This window comes from Euprymna scolopes, chromosome 35 (genome assembly GCF_053919585.1).
Source record: "Euprymna scolopes isolate OS-2025 chromosome 35, ASM5391958v1, whole genome shotgun sequence".
NCBI lineage: Eukaryota > Metazoa > Mollusca > Cephalopoda > Sepiida > Sepiolidae > Euprymna > Euprymna scolopes.
The window spans coordinates 64,087,001-64,100,440 of record NC_136516.1 but is presented as its reverse complement, the minus strand read 5'-3'; the positions used below and the strand labels follow the sequence as shown (position 1 = coordinate 64,100,440).

The following is a 13,440-nucleotide window of genomic DNA, read 5'->3' as shown; positions in this document are numbered from 1 at the left end:
GATTTGCATAAAATAATTTGTATGAAATGATTTGTATAAAATGATTTGCATAAAATGATTAGTATGAAATGATTTGTATGAAACGATTTGTATGAAATTATTCGCATGAAATTATTTGTATAAAATGATTTGTATAAAATGATTTATATAAAACGATTTGCATAATATGATTAGTATAAAATGATTTGTATCAAATGATTTGCATAATATTTGTATAAAATGATTTGTATAAATTTCCATAATATGATTTGTATTAATTATTTGCATAAAATGATTTGTAATTAATGATTTGTATAAAATAATTTGTGTAAAATAATTTGCATAATACGATTTGTATAAAATGATTTGAGCAAAATAATTTGTAAAAAATTATTTGCATAAAATGGTTTGTATAAGATTATTTTTATACAATGGTTTGTATAAAATGATTTGTATAAAATGATTTGTATAAAATCATTTACATAAAATGACTTGTATAAAATGATCTGTATAAAATGATTTTTATAAATTTATATGTATAAACTGATTTCCATACAAAGATTTACATAAAAAGATTTGCAAGAAATGTTTTGTATAAAATGATTTGTAATAAAATGATTTGTATAAAATGATTAATATAAAACGATTTGTATAAAATAATTTGCATAAAATGATTTGTATAAAAGGATTTACTTTAAATTGTTTGTATGAAATGATTTGTATAAAATGATTTGTATAAAATGATTTGTATAAAATTATTTGTATAAAATGATTTGCATAAAAGTATTTGTATGAAATGCTTTGCATTAAATGATGTGTATAAAATTTTTTTGTATTAAATGATTTGTATAAAAAGGTTTGTATAAAATTATTTGTATAAAATGTTTTGTATAAAATGATTTGTATGAATGATTTGTATAAAATGATTTGTATAACATTGTTTGCATATAATGATTTGTATAAAATTATTTGTATAAAATGATTTGTAATCAAATGATTCGTATAAAATGATTTGTATTAAATCATTTGTATAAAAAGATTTGCATAAAATGATTTGTATAAAATGATTTGTATAAAATGATTTGCATAATATTATTTGTATAATATTATTTTATAAAATTATTTGTATAAAATAATTTGTGTAAACTGATTTGTATAAAATGAGTTAAATAAAATGATTTGTGTAAATTGATTTGTATAAAATGATTTGCATAATTTGATTCGTATTAAATTATTTGTATAAAATGATGTGTGTTAAATAATTTGCATAATAAGATTTGTATAAAATGATTTGTGTAAAATGATTTGTATAAAATGATTTACATAAATCATTTGTATAAAATGATTTTTATAAAATTATTTGTATGAAATGATTTGTATAAAATCATTTACATAAAATGATTTGTATAAAATGATTTGTATAAAATGATTTGTATAAAATAGTTTGTATAAAATTATTTGCATACAACAATTTACATAAAAAGATTTGCATGTAAATATTTGTATAAAATAATTTGTAATAAAATGATTTGTATAAAATGATAAATATAAAATGTTTTGTAGAAAAGTTTTTGTATAAAATGATTTACATAAAATTATTTGTATGAAATGATTTGTATAAAAAAATTTGTATAAAATTATTTGTATGACATTATTCGTATTAAATGATTTGCATAAAATGATTTGTATAAAAAGATTTGTAATAAAATGATTTGTATAAAATGATTTGCATAAAAGGATTTGTATAAAATACTTTGTGTAAAATGATTTGCATAAAATTATTTGTATGAAATGTTTTGTATAAAATTCTTTGTATAAACGTATTTGTATGAAATGATTTGTATAAAATGTTTTGTATAAAATTATTTGTATGAAATGATTTGTATAAAATGATTTGCATAAAATGATTTGTATAAAATGATTTGCATAAAATGATTTGTATAAAATGATTTACATAAAAGGATGTGTATAAAATGATTTGCATAAAATGATTTGTATAAAATGATTTGTATAAAATGATTTGCATAATAATATTTGTATACAATTATTTTATGAAATTATTTTTATAAATGATTTGCGTAAAATGATTTGTATAAATTAGTTACATTAAAATATTTGTATAAAATGATTTGTATAAAATGATTTGCATAATTTGATTTGTATAAAATGATTTGTGTAAAATGATTTGCATAAAATTTTTACATAAAATGATTGTATAAAATGATTTGCATAAAATTATTTGTATAAATTATTTTAATAAAATCATTTGTATAAAATGATTTGCATAAAATTATTTGTATGAAATGATTTGTATTAAATGTCTTGTATAAAATAATATGTATAAAATGATTTACATAAAAATATTTGTATAAATTTATTTGCATAAAATGATTTTATGAAATGATTTGTAATAAAATGATTTGTATAAAATCAATTGTATGAAATAATTTGTGTAAAATCATTTGTATAAAATGATTTACATTAAATGATTTGTATGAAATGAGTTACATTAAATGATTTGCATAAAATAATTTGTATAAAATGATTTGTATAAAATGAGTTGTATAAAATGATTTCTGTAAAATCATTTACATAAAAAGATTTCTATAAAATGCTTTTTATAAAATTACTTGTATGAAATGATGTGTATTTAATGATTAGTATAAAATGATTCGTATAAAATTATTTGTATAAAATTGTTTGTGTAAAATTATTAATATAAAAATGTTTTGTATAAAATCCTTTGTATAAAATGATTTGTATAAAACTATTAGCATAAAATGATTTGCATAAAATGATTTGTATATAATGATTTACCTAAAATGATTTGTATAAAATTATTTGAATAAAAATATTTGCATAAAAATATTAGCATAAAATTGTTTCCATAAACCGATTTTAATAAAAAGGTTTACGTAAAATGATGTCTATAAAAAATTGCATAAAATGATTTGCATAAAATGATTTACATGAAAAGATTTACATAAAACGATTAGCAGAGAATGGTTTGCATAGAAATATTTGTATAAAATTATTTTTATAAAATGATTTGCATAATTTGATTTGTATAAAATGATTTGTGTAAAATGATTTGTATAAAGTGATTTACATAAAATGACTTGTATAAAATGATTTGCATAAAATCTTTTCTATAAAAAGATTGGTATAAAATTATTTGTATAAAATGATTTGCATAAAATTATGTGTATAAAATGATGTGCATAAAATGATTTGAATAGAATTATTTACATAAAATGATTTGTATAAAATGGTTTTTATAAAATTATTTGTATGAAATGATTTGTATTAAATGACTTGTATAAAATAATATGTATAAAATTATTTACATAAAATATGTGTATAAATTTATTTGCATAAAATGATTTTATGAAATGGTTTGTAATAAAATGATTTGTATAAAATTATTTGTATAAAATCATTTGCGTAAAATCATTTGTATAAAATGATTTACATGAAATGATTTGTATAAAATGAGTTACATTAAATGATATGTATAAAATGATTTGCATAAAATGAGTTGTATAAAATGATTTGTATAAAATGATTTGTGTAAAATCATTTACATAAAAAGATTTCTATAAAATGCTTTGTATAAAATTATTTGTATGAAATGATGTGTATTTAATGATTAGTATAAAATGATTCGTATAAAATTATTTGTATAAAATTATTTGTGTAAAATTATTAATATAAAAAGGGTTTGTATGAAATGTTTTGTATAAAATGATTTGTGTAAAACTATTAGCATAAAATGATTTGCATAAAATTGTTTGTATATAATAATTTACCTAAAACTATTTGTATAAAATTATTTGAATAAAAATATTTGCATAAAAATATTAGCATAAAATTGTTTCCATAAACCGATTTTCATAAAAAGGTTTACGTAAAATGATGTCTATAAAAAGTTTGCATAAAATGATTTGCATAAAATGATTTACATGAAAAGATTTACATAAAACGATTTGCAGAGAATGGTTTGCATAGAAATATTTGTATAAAATGATTTGTAGAAAATGATTTGCAAAAAAAATTACATAAAAGATTTGTATAAAAATATTGCATAAAATATTTACATAAAATGATTTGCATAAAAAAGTTGCATAGAAAGATTTGCCTAAACAGAATTACATAAAAAGATTTTTGTAATATCATTTTCATAAAAGGATTTGCATAAAACGATCTGTATAAAAAGAATTACATAAAAAGATTTGCATAAAAAGATTTGTATAAAATTATTTGCATACAAAGATTCGCATAAAAAGATTTGTATAAAAAAATTTGCATAGAAAGATTTGTATAAAATGATTTGTATGAAATGAATTGCATAAAAAGTTTCGCATAAAAACATTTTTATAAAATGATTTGCATAAAAAGATTTGCATAAAATATTTTGCATAAAAAGATGTGCATAAAAAGATTCACATAAAACGATTTGCATAAAAAATTTACATAAAATTATTTGCATAAAAGGATTTGCATAAAAAGATTTGCATAAAAATATTTACATAAAAATTTGCACAAAATAAATTTGCATTAAAAGATTTACATAAAAAGATTTACGTTAAAAGATATACATAAATTGATTTGCATAAAGATTTTTACATAATATTATTTCCTTAAAAAGATTTACATAAAAAGATTTGCATAAAAATTTACATAAAAAGATTTACATAAAATTATTTGCATAAAAATATTTACATAAAATTATTTGCATAAAATAATTACATAAAATTATTTGCATAAAAAGATTTACATAAAAAGATTTGCATAAAATGATTTACATATAATGATTTGCATAAAAAGATTTACATAAATTATTTGCATAAAAAGAGTTACATTAAAAGATTTGCATAAAAAATTTATATAAAATTATTTGCATAAATAGATTTACATAAAATGATTTGCATAACAATATTTACATACAATTATTTGCATAAAATTATTTGCATAAAAAGATTTACATTAAATGATTTGCATAAAAAATTTAATTAAAATCATTTACATAAAAAGATTTACATAAAATTATTTGCATAAAAAGATTTACATAAAATTATTTGCATAAAACGATTTACATAAAATGATTTGCATAAAGATATTTACATACAAAGATTTGCATAAAAAGATTTGCATAAAGTTATTGGCATAAAAAGATTTGCATAAACAGATTTTCATAAAATGATTTGCATAAAATGATTTGCATAAAAAGATTTGCATAAAAAGATTTACATAAAAAGATTTATATAAAATTATTTGCATAAAAACATTTACATAAAATTATTTGCATGAAATAATTGCATAAAATTATTTGCATAAAAAGATTTACATAAAAAGATTTGCATAAAAAGATTTGCATAAAAAGATTTGCATAAAAAGATTTACATAAAATGATTTACATAAAATTTTTTTAGCGTAAAAAGATTTACATAAAAAGATTTGCATAAAATATTTACATAAAATTGTTTGCATAAAAAGATTGACATAAAATTATTTGCATAAAAAATTTGCATAAAATTATTTGCATAAAAGATTTACATAATATTATTTGCATAAAAAATTTGCATTAAATTGTTTGCATAAAAGATTTACATAAAATTATTTGCATAAAGAGGTTTACATTAAAGATTTGCATTAAATAATTTGCATAAAAAATGTACACAATATGCTTTACATAAAAAGATTTACATAAAAAGATTTGCAGTAAATAATTTGAATAAAATGATTTGCATAAAAAGATTTACATAAAATATTGGCATAGAAGAGTTACATAAAAAGATTTGCAAAAATTATTCAAAAATATTAAGTTAACATAAAAAGATTTTCATATAATTGTTTACAATACATGATTTACTTTAAAAAGTTTACATTAATGGTTTATATAAAATGATTTACAAAAAAAGATTAATTTAAATGTCTTTTTATAAAAAATTAGCATAGAATACTCCACATAAAATGTTTACATCAAATGTTTACATAAAAAGTATTTATATAAATGATTTACATAAAATGATTTCTATAAAAATATTTACATAAAATGATTTACAAAAAAAATTACATAAGATGGATTACATATAAAAATTTACATAAGATGGTTTACATATAAAAGTTGATATAAAATGATTTCCTTAAAAAAGTTACATAAAATGATTTAGATATAAAGACTTAAGTAAAAATTGTTAAAATCAAGACATTTACATAAAAAGATTGACATTAAAAGGGCATTAAAAAATTTACATAAAATGACTTAAATCCAACGGTTTATAAAAATTATTTTCATAAAAAGATTTACATAAATTGTTGTACATTAAATAAAAAAGATATACGTAAAATTATTTATATAAAATTTGTATTACGATAAAACAAGAAAAACAGGAAACAAAAACAAATAGACAAAGGAACAACAAATACATGAACAAACGCGCATAGGCACCTATGGTTTCAGATGCCAGGGAGATTTTTATAAAAACGAAAATGAGGTGTAAACGATTAAATTTCCCAAAGTCAATAGATATATAGATAGATCTTCAATTTGCCTTTGTACTAAAAGGAATGACCAAAAGATATAAATGGTGGGTTTGGAAATAGAACGACTGAAAATCAATCTTAAAAGGAAAATTTTTATTATCATTGACGCAGTTACATTTTGATTCTGATAAATCAACATTATAAGTGACAGGCCACAGAGTTCTTCAACATGCATCAGTGACCAGATTACTCACGTCGAGGCTGGCATGCCATTTGTTTCACAGAATATTCAGTGTAGCTTAATCGCCATATATATTTTATAAATTACTAACTAGCTCTACCTACGTATTGAGCACTTTTGAAGTAAATACTTAAAGTTTACACATAAATCTATACATTCGTATATTAAATTTATTTGAATAAATGAAGTATATATATATATATATATATATATATATATATATATATATATATATATATATATATATACACTGGTAGCTAAATTAAATATTGAAGTATAGAACAAATGATTGTTCCTAGTGTTCCTACAATTGTAAATATTATTTTGGTTTTATGAGACGAAACTTTATGAAAATTTCCAGGCTTTTTGAATATTATAATACTATTCTATGATTAAAACGGTCAAAAGCTATATTTTCAAAACAATAAAGTATACCTAAATGTGCCTACATTTGTATATATAGCGTTCTGCAGGCCAGCTTCAGTTTTGCTGCTCGGTTGTCTCCCCTGTAGCCTTGCCAGGCCACTGATACATACATACACACACACGCACACAAATACACACACACACACACACACACACACATATATATATATATATATATATATATATATATATATATATATATATATATATATATATATATATATATGATTACGAATTGTAGGGAAGTAGTGAATAGAAAAACAAAGAATAAAAGATTAATCATGATCAGCGTTCAATAGATGACAATAATGTTGAAACTGGCTTTATTTGATAACCTTTGACCCCGCCTCTTCGACAACAACCGCTCGCTCTTCCTCACCCCCCTCCCTATTTATGTCAACAGAAATGTTCAGATTTTTCCATTCAGAGTTGTTCCAGTACGTACTCTGACTATGTACGCCTTCGGCAATTTGGCGTTGGAGCGAGAGAAAGCGAATGAGAGCGGAGGGGGGGGGTGAATGACAAGTAGCGTAGGAAGCAAGGAGAGGAAGACAGAGACAGAAAAACAAATAAACGCCAAAAACACCGAGTCTCTCTCTCTCTCTCTCTCTCTCTCTCTCTCTCTCTCTCTCTCTCTCTCTCTCTCTCTCTCTCTCTCTCTGTGTTAATTTTTTATTTCCGTTCTTCGTTCCTCAACTCCTTCGTTTAGGTCTGCCCCGTCTCTTATTCCCACCTTTCTTTTCCGTGTTATCGTCAGCGATCGGCCATCGGGTCGGTCATTTAAGCTATCGTGTCGTTATATAATCAGGCTGTACTTTATAAATTGCCTTGTATATTACTGTTATCATTTCCTTCTTTCTTTACCCCTCTCGTCATTTATTTTCTTTTTCCTTTTCTTCTATCGTTTCACCTTCGACGAGAACACACAAACGCGCACGCACGCACACGCACACACGCACACACGCACGTCTATTATCTCCAAGAACTTGTGGCAACACAGGAACAAGCGCGTGTTTTGGGGCGCGTTCTCTTCAGACTGTCCTCGATTGATATATGGCGACGGTATTTTGAGAAAGATAGACAAAACAAAACGACAAAACCACACAGGTGGTTGACGATCAGGTGAATGAAATCGCCGTCTAAGAATAACAGATATACATGTCAGGGTTCACACAGGAAATTCTGGCCTCGTCTCCAGTTGCAGCGCATAAACAATAGGGGCAGTGAGTACTATCGCTTTTTATTTTGCTTTTTTGTTTAATTTTTGTTTTTGTTTTTCGTTGTTTTGTTTTGTTTGTGTTTTTTTTATCCCACCTGTTGGTCTTTTTTGATCAATAGAATACGTATAAAACATATACATACATCATATATATATATATATATATATATATATATATATATATATATATATATATATATATAAAGAGCAAATAGTTAACAAAACATGTTAAAAAACACTTTGAAAAAGAGTTAAAAACATATTTAATTTGAAAAGGAAACATAAAATAAGTGGATAGTCCTTAATCCGCGGAATATGTTTTTAACTCTTTTTCAAAGTGTTTTTCAATATGTTTTATTAACTATTTGCTCTTATTATAAGCTCTATTTCCTATTTGGTTTTATCGAGCTTTTACATCTGGTTGAGATTACTTTATAAATATTAATTCTTTAATATTTATAATATACTTTAGTTTTACCATCTTGGATCATTTTGGTAAATTTAATTGTAATTTTTATTTTATATATATATATATATATATATATATATATATATATATCATTATCGATAATATTCCAAATAATAATAATGTAAACAATGATTGCTGAAAGACTGATATAATATATATATATATATATATATATATATATATATATATATATATATATATATATATATATATATATATATATATATATACATACATATATCACGCTTAATCATTGTTCTTCTATTTCTTCTTCTTCCTTTTCTTTTTCTTCTTCTTCTCCTTTTTCTTCCTTTTCTTCTTCTTCTTATTTTTCTTCTTCTTCTTCTTCTTCTTCTTCTTATTATTATTATTATTATTATTATTATTATTATTATTATTATTCGAATAGTATTGATTGCGCACGGTTATTTTTCAAATTATGCATGTTTGTACGTCATCAATTAATCAATTTTTAGAAAGGATTCTTAAAGTTTCACTGTGAGTTGTTTCAGTTCCTGGTTCGATTTCTTTTTTGAAAACATCCGTTTAAAGTTGAACTTGGGAGCTTGTTGGTGTTCAAAGTGCAAAAGTTTGAATTGCAAAAACAAGAATAAATCGAGCAATAAGTTTTGTACTTTGCTTTTAAGATTTTTTTTTTCTTTAAAAGTGAAATCACTTCTTGAGAGGGTGCTGAAGAAACTTTCAAATATATCATTTTATGCGTGAATTGAACCTTCATCTAAAAATTTAACATTTTATTTAAAATACGAGATAAATCTTTGGTGCAATAATGCTAATGAAGTAATAAGCAAACTTCTCGATACAGGTTGTTTAGTTTCATCTGTTTCTTACCTGTTGGAGTTTTTTTTTTTTAATAAATTAACTGTAGAAAACGGTAAAATGGTTCTGCCACGAAAAGACGAATACATCTCATTCCATCCAACGACTACAAGCAACACGTTAACCTAATGTAACGATGTATACGGTGCATGGCGTTTCGTTTATTGTTGTTTTTACTAGCATTTCGTAATAGTTCCATCTTTTTAGTTGAGGACTGATCATTTGCATTATTTTGGTTATTCGGACTGTTTTTATCTTGAGTGTTATATTCACAACGTTTTGACCGATGTAACCTTTGACCTTTTTTAGGTGCATCTTTTTTCGAAGTTGGGAAGCTTTATGTCGAACGCGGAAACCTGCACTGAATTAAATTGTTTTCATTTGGACATTGTATAATGTCCGTATATATATATATATATATATATATATATATATATATATATATATATATATATATATATATATTGAGTAAACTGATTGATAATTTATAATTAAAATTAAAAATCGGTTTCACAACGAAGAACAAACAAAATCATTAAATTGTACGATCGTTTCGGAAACGATGTTTTTATTGAGACAGACAGTAAGTCTTGGACAATAATTTTATCATTTGATTTTATAAAACAAAGTCTCCTCATCAGCAAAAGGGTTTAAAGACACCAAAAATAAAACTAGCAGTTTTAAATAAGGCAGATATATCTTTTAATCGTCCGCCTTTAAAGCCCCTAAGTATCATCGCCAATACATTCATTGGGCGGTTAAATGTGGTTTCCTATAAATTATTGCCCAAGACTTATTGTCTATCTCAATAAAAACATCTTTTCCGAAACGATCGTACACTTTCTTGATTTTGTTTGTTCTTCCTTGTGAAACCGATTTTCAATTTTTAATTTTAATTATAAATTATCAATTATTTTACTCAATATTAAAATAGCTCTAGGATATATATGCCTATCGAGCTTATTATATATCTATATTACAACGAACACTGTTTTCTTTTAATAGTATTAATTCATTAAAATAAATTCTGCTCTTTAGACTGTTGTTCTAATCCCCTTAATATATATATATATATATATATATATATATATATATATATATATATATATATATATATATATATACGGACATTATAGCGTCGTGGATGACCAGATGAGAACAATGTAGTTAAGTTTGAATAGCATATATATATATATATATATATATATATATATATATATATATATACATATATATAAATATATATACTATTTTGTGTTTTATTTATTCGAATTATTTATTGATTGCATACTTACATTTTTTTTATCAAAAATAAAAGACGATAATTGTGAAATTCATGTAATTTTTATTTCTTTTAGAAAAGTAAATTAATCTCTGACCAAACATGTATAGCCCTTAACGACTTTTTATATTTCGCCGCATTTTTTACAATGTAAAGATTCATAAGAAATTTGCCAGGATCAAAAATGAGTAATTTATGATGGGCTGTTCCTTTTTTCTATAAATTGAATGCCACAATGATCCTTAACTTCCTGCCATATACATACTTTAGATATTCACGTCGGTTAGTTCGCCAACAATGTTAATGTAACAGTTCCGCTCGCTGTACAGTCAGATTTAGCGTAACGCCAGCCAGAGGAAATTATTGTAACTCTGGTCAGTTCTATCTTTTAACTTTGGAAGCTCTCCTGTTTGTATTTTTTAAGTCTAATCACTTTTATCGTTATGATCATAATTTTAGAGATTGAAACAACATTAAAATAATAAATTGTTTAACAATCTGGTTCCATTAATAATTTAATGATCAACAATCTCACTATAATAATTAAATTTAACTTAGAAAATCGTATTTCATAAATAATATGATAAAAAAAAACAAGCGAAATAAAAATTAAAGTAAGATTTCTGTTTTGACGGAGTGGCTTATGAATGTATATTTTATTTATTTATTTTTACGTTATTATTTTTTCATGTAGTTTGGTTGATAAATGTATAAGACTGTAAGACTTGTCGTTCGTAAAGAATGAACCCGTGAGGAATTTATTTTTAATAATGCACGAAAAATTCCATAAAATAATTAAAACGGTTGATTTAAAGTCTAAAACCAGAAAGTGAATGTAATTTCATAAGATTTGAATTCTAAAAAACGGATAGTGGATGTAATTTTATAAGATTTGAATTCTAAAAAACGGATAGTGGATGTAATTTTATAAGATTTGAATTCTAAAAAACGGATAGTGGATGTAATTTCATAAGATTTGAATTCTAAAAAACGGATAGTGGATGTAATTTCATAAGATTTGAATTCTAAAAAACAGAAGGTGGATGTAATGTCATAGGATTTGAATTCTAAAAAACGGTGAGTGGATGTAATTTTATAAGTAAAGTATTTTATAAATAAATTATGTATTGTAATGATAAGTTTGACAGACAAAAACGGTATTTCGAACTTAAGTAAGCAAAACTGTAGCTGCATTGGAAGTATATGTGTTGTAAGCTCAAAGGATTGAAAAAGAATACGACAACAGCGAGGTAGAAAACCTCTAACACCTCTCTTTAGCCTCTGTTTGGACACAATGCGAGGTAGAAAACCTCTAACACCTCTCTTTAGCCTCTGTTTGGACACAATGCGAGGTAGAAAACCCCTAACACCTCTCTTTAGCCTCTGTTTGGTCACAATGCTTTTTCTGTTGTCGCAATTAACGTCGTGATTATTCCTTTCCTTTTTTATCTTCTACGTTACCTAGTTCTTAGTATGACTCGTTACTTTGGAATATGCGCAAAAAAAATGTTCACTAATTTTAAAAGTCCCTTCGTTTATTCGAGCATTCTAATTTTAAATGGATTTGCCAATACGCCGAGCACTATTTTCTTTCCAAATTATTTCCGATGGTGTCATGAAACATTGAGCATCCTTATCTGGAATAATCTATAGACCTGAAAAAAATGTTTTATGGCCTTTTTTATATACTCCACCCAAAAGGTTTGGAAAAAAATAAGCAAACGTAAATCGAGTTTAATTCCTAATGCCCTTAACGACTGTAATATGGCGGATAATTCATGTCAGAATTTCTGTTGTTGATTTTTCACATTTCAAAATTTTCAGTCATTTACGAGAAAAACGGTCGACACAATCAGATGTGTTACAACCATCTAATGGATCTAATGGATCTAATGGATCAGCAAAATCAATGTCGGTCAGTTTTGGGCCAGGGGCTGGATTTTTTGAAATTGTATTTACTGCTAACGCACAACATTTAGATGCCCAATGTCCCTGCCCATATTTGTTCGAAACACAGCTTCTCAAGATGCTTGTATTGTAGAAATTCCTGGCTGGGCACTATAAAATTATAAAACTATAAAACTATAAAACTCTTTCAGTATTATCTTCTGTATGATTGTAGGTATAACCACCCGATCGTCATACATATATAATTAATTACAGATTAAATAAACTTCCGGGATTTTTCGATCTTTGTTTTTATTTATTCATTTGTTTATTTTTTTTTAATAAAGTCGCCGTCTAACTCCTTTTCTTTAATCATCTCAAGCTCCCTAATAGAGTTACATAATGTGTTTTAGACATATTCGCTCGATTGCAGAGATGTAATCACTATGTCTTAAAATGGTTCAGTGTGTTTAAGTATCCAAGGACGTTCTTCCGGCATGACTAGATGGGAGAAACTTTGAAGTCAATAATTGAAGACAATGGTTCTCGATGTCTGCGAGATGCTATTTTTTTACTTATGGATTGTAAATCTACAAAACAATGCTTTTCGT

General features: G+C 23.9%; 1 protein-coding gene across 1 annotated transcript in view; it reads left to right on the top strand.

Annotated features, from left to right (window-relative positions):
* Positions 1 to 7,806: 7,806 nt before the first annotated feature.
* LOC145259889 (membrane-associated transporter protein-like) overlaps positions 7,807 to 13,440 on the top strand; it is a 453,842-nt gene continuing 448,208 nt past the window's right edge. The window contains exon 1 of the mRNA XM_080117783.1: positions 7,807 to 8,355. The gene's annotated coding sequence lies outside the window, so the exon portion shown is untranslated. The remainder of the gene's footprint in view (positions 8,356 to 13,440) is intronic.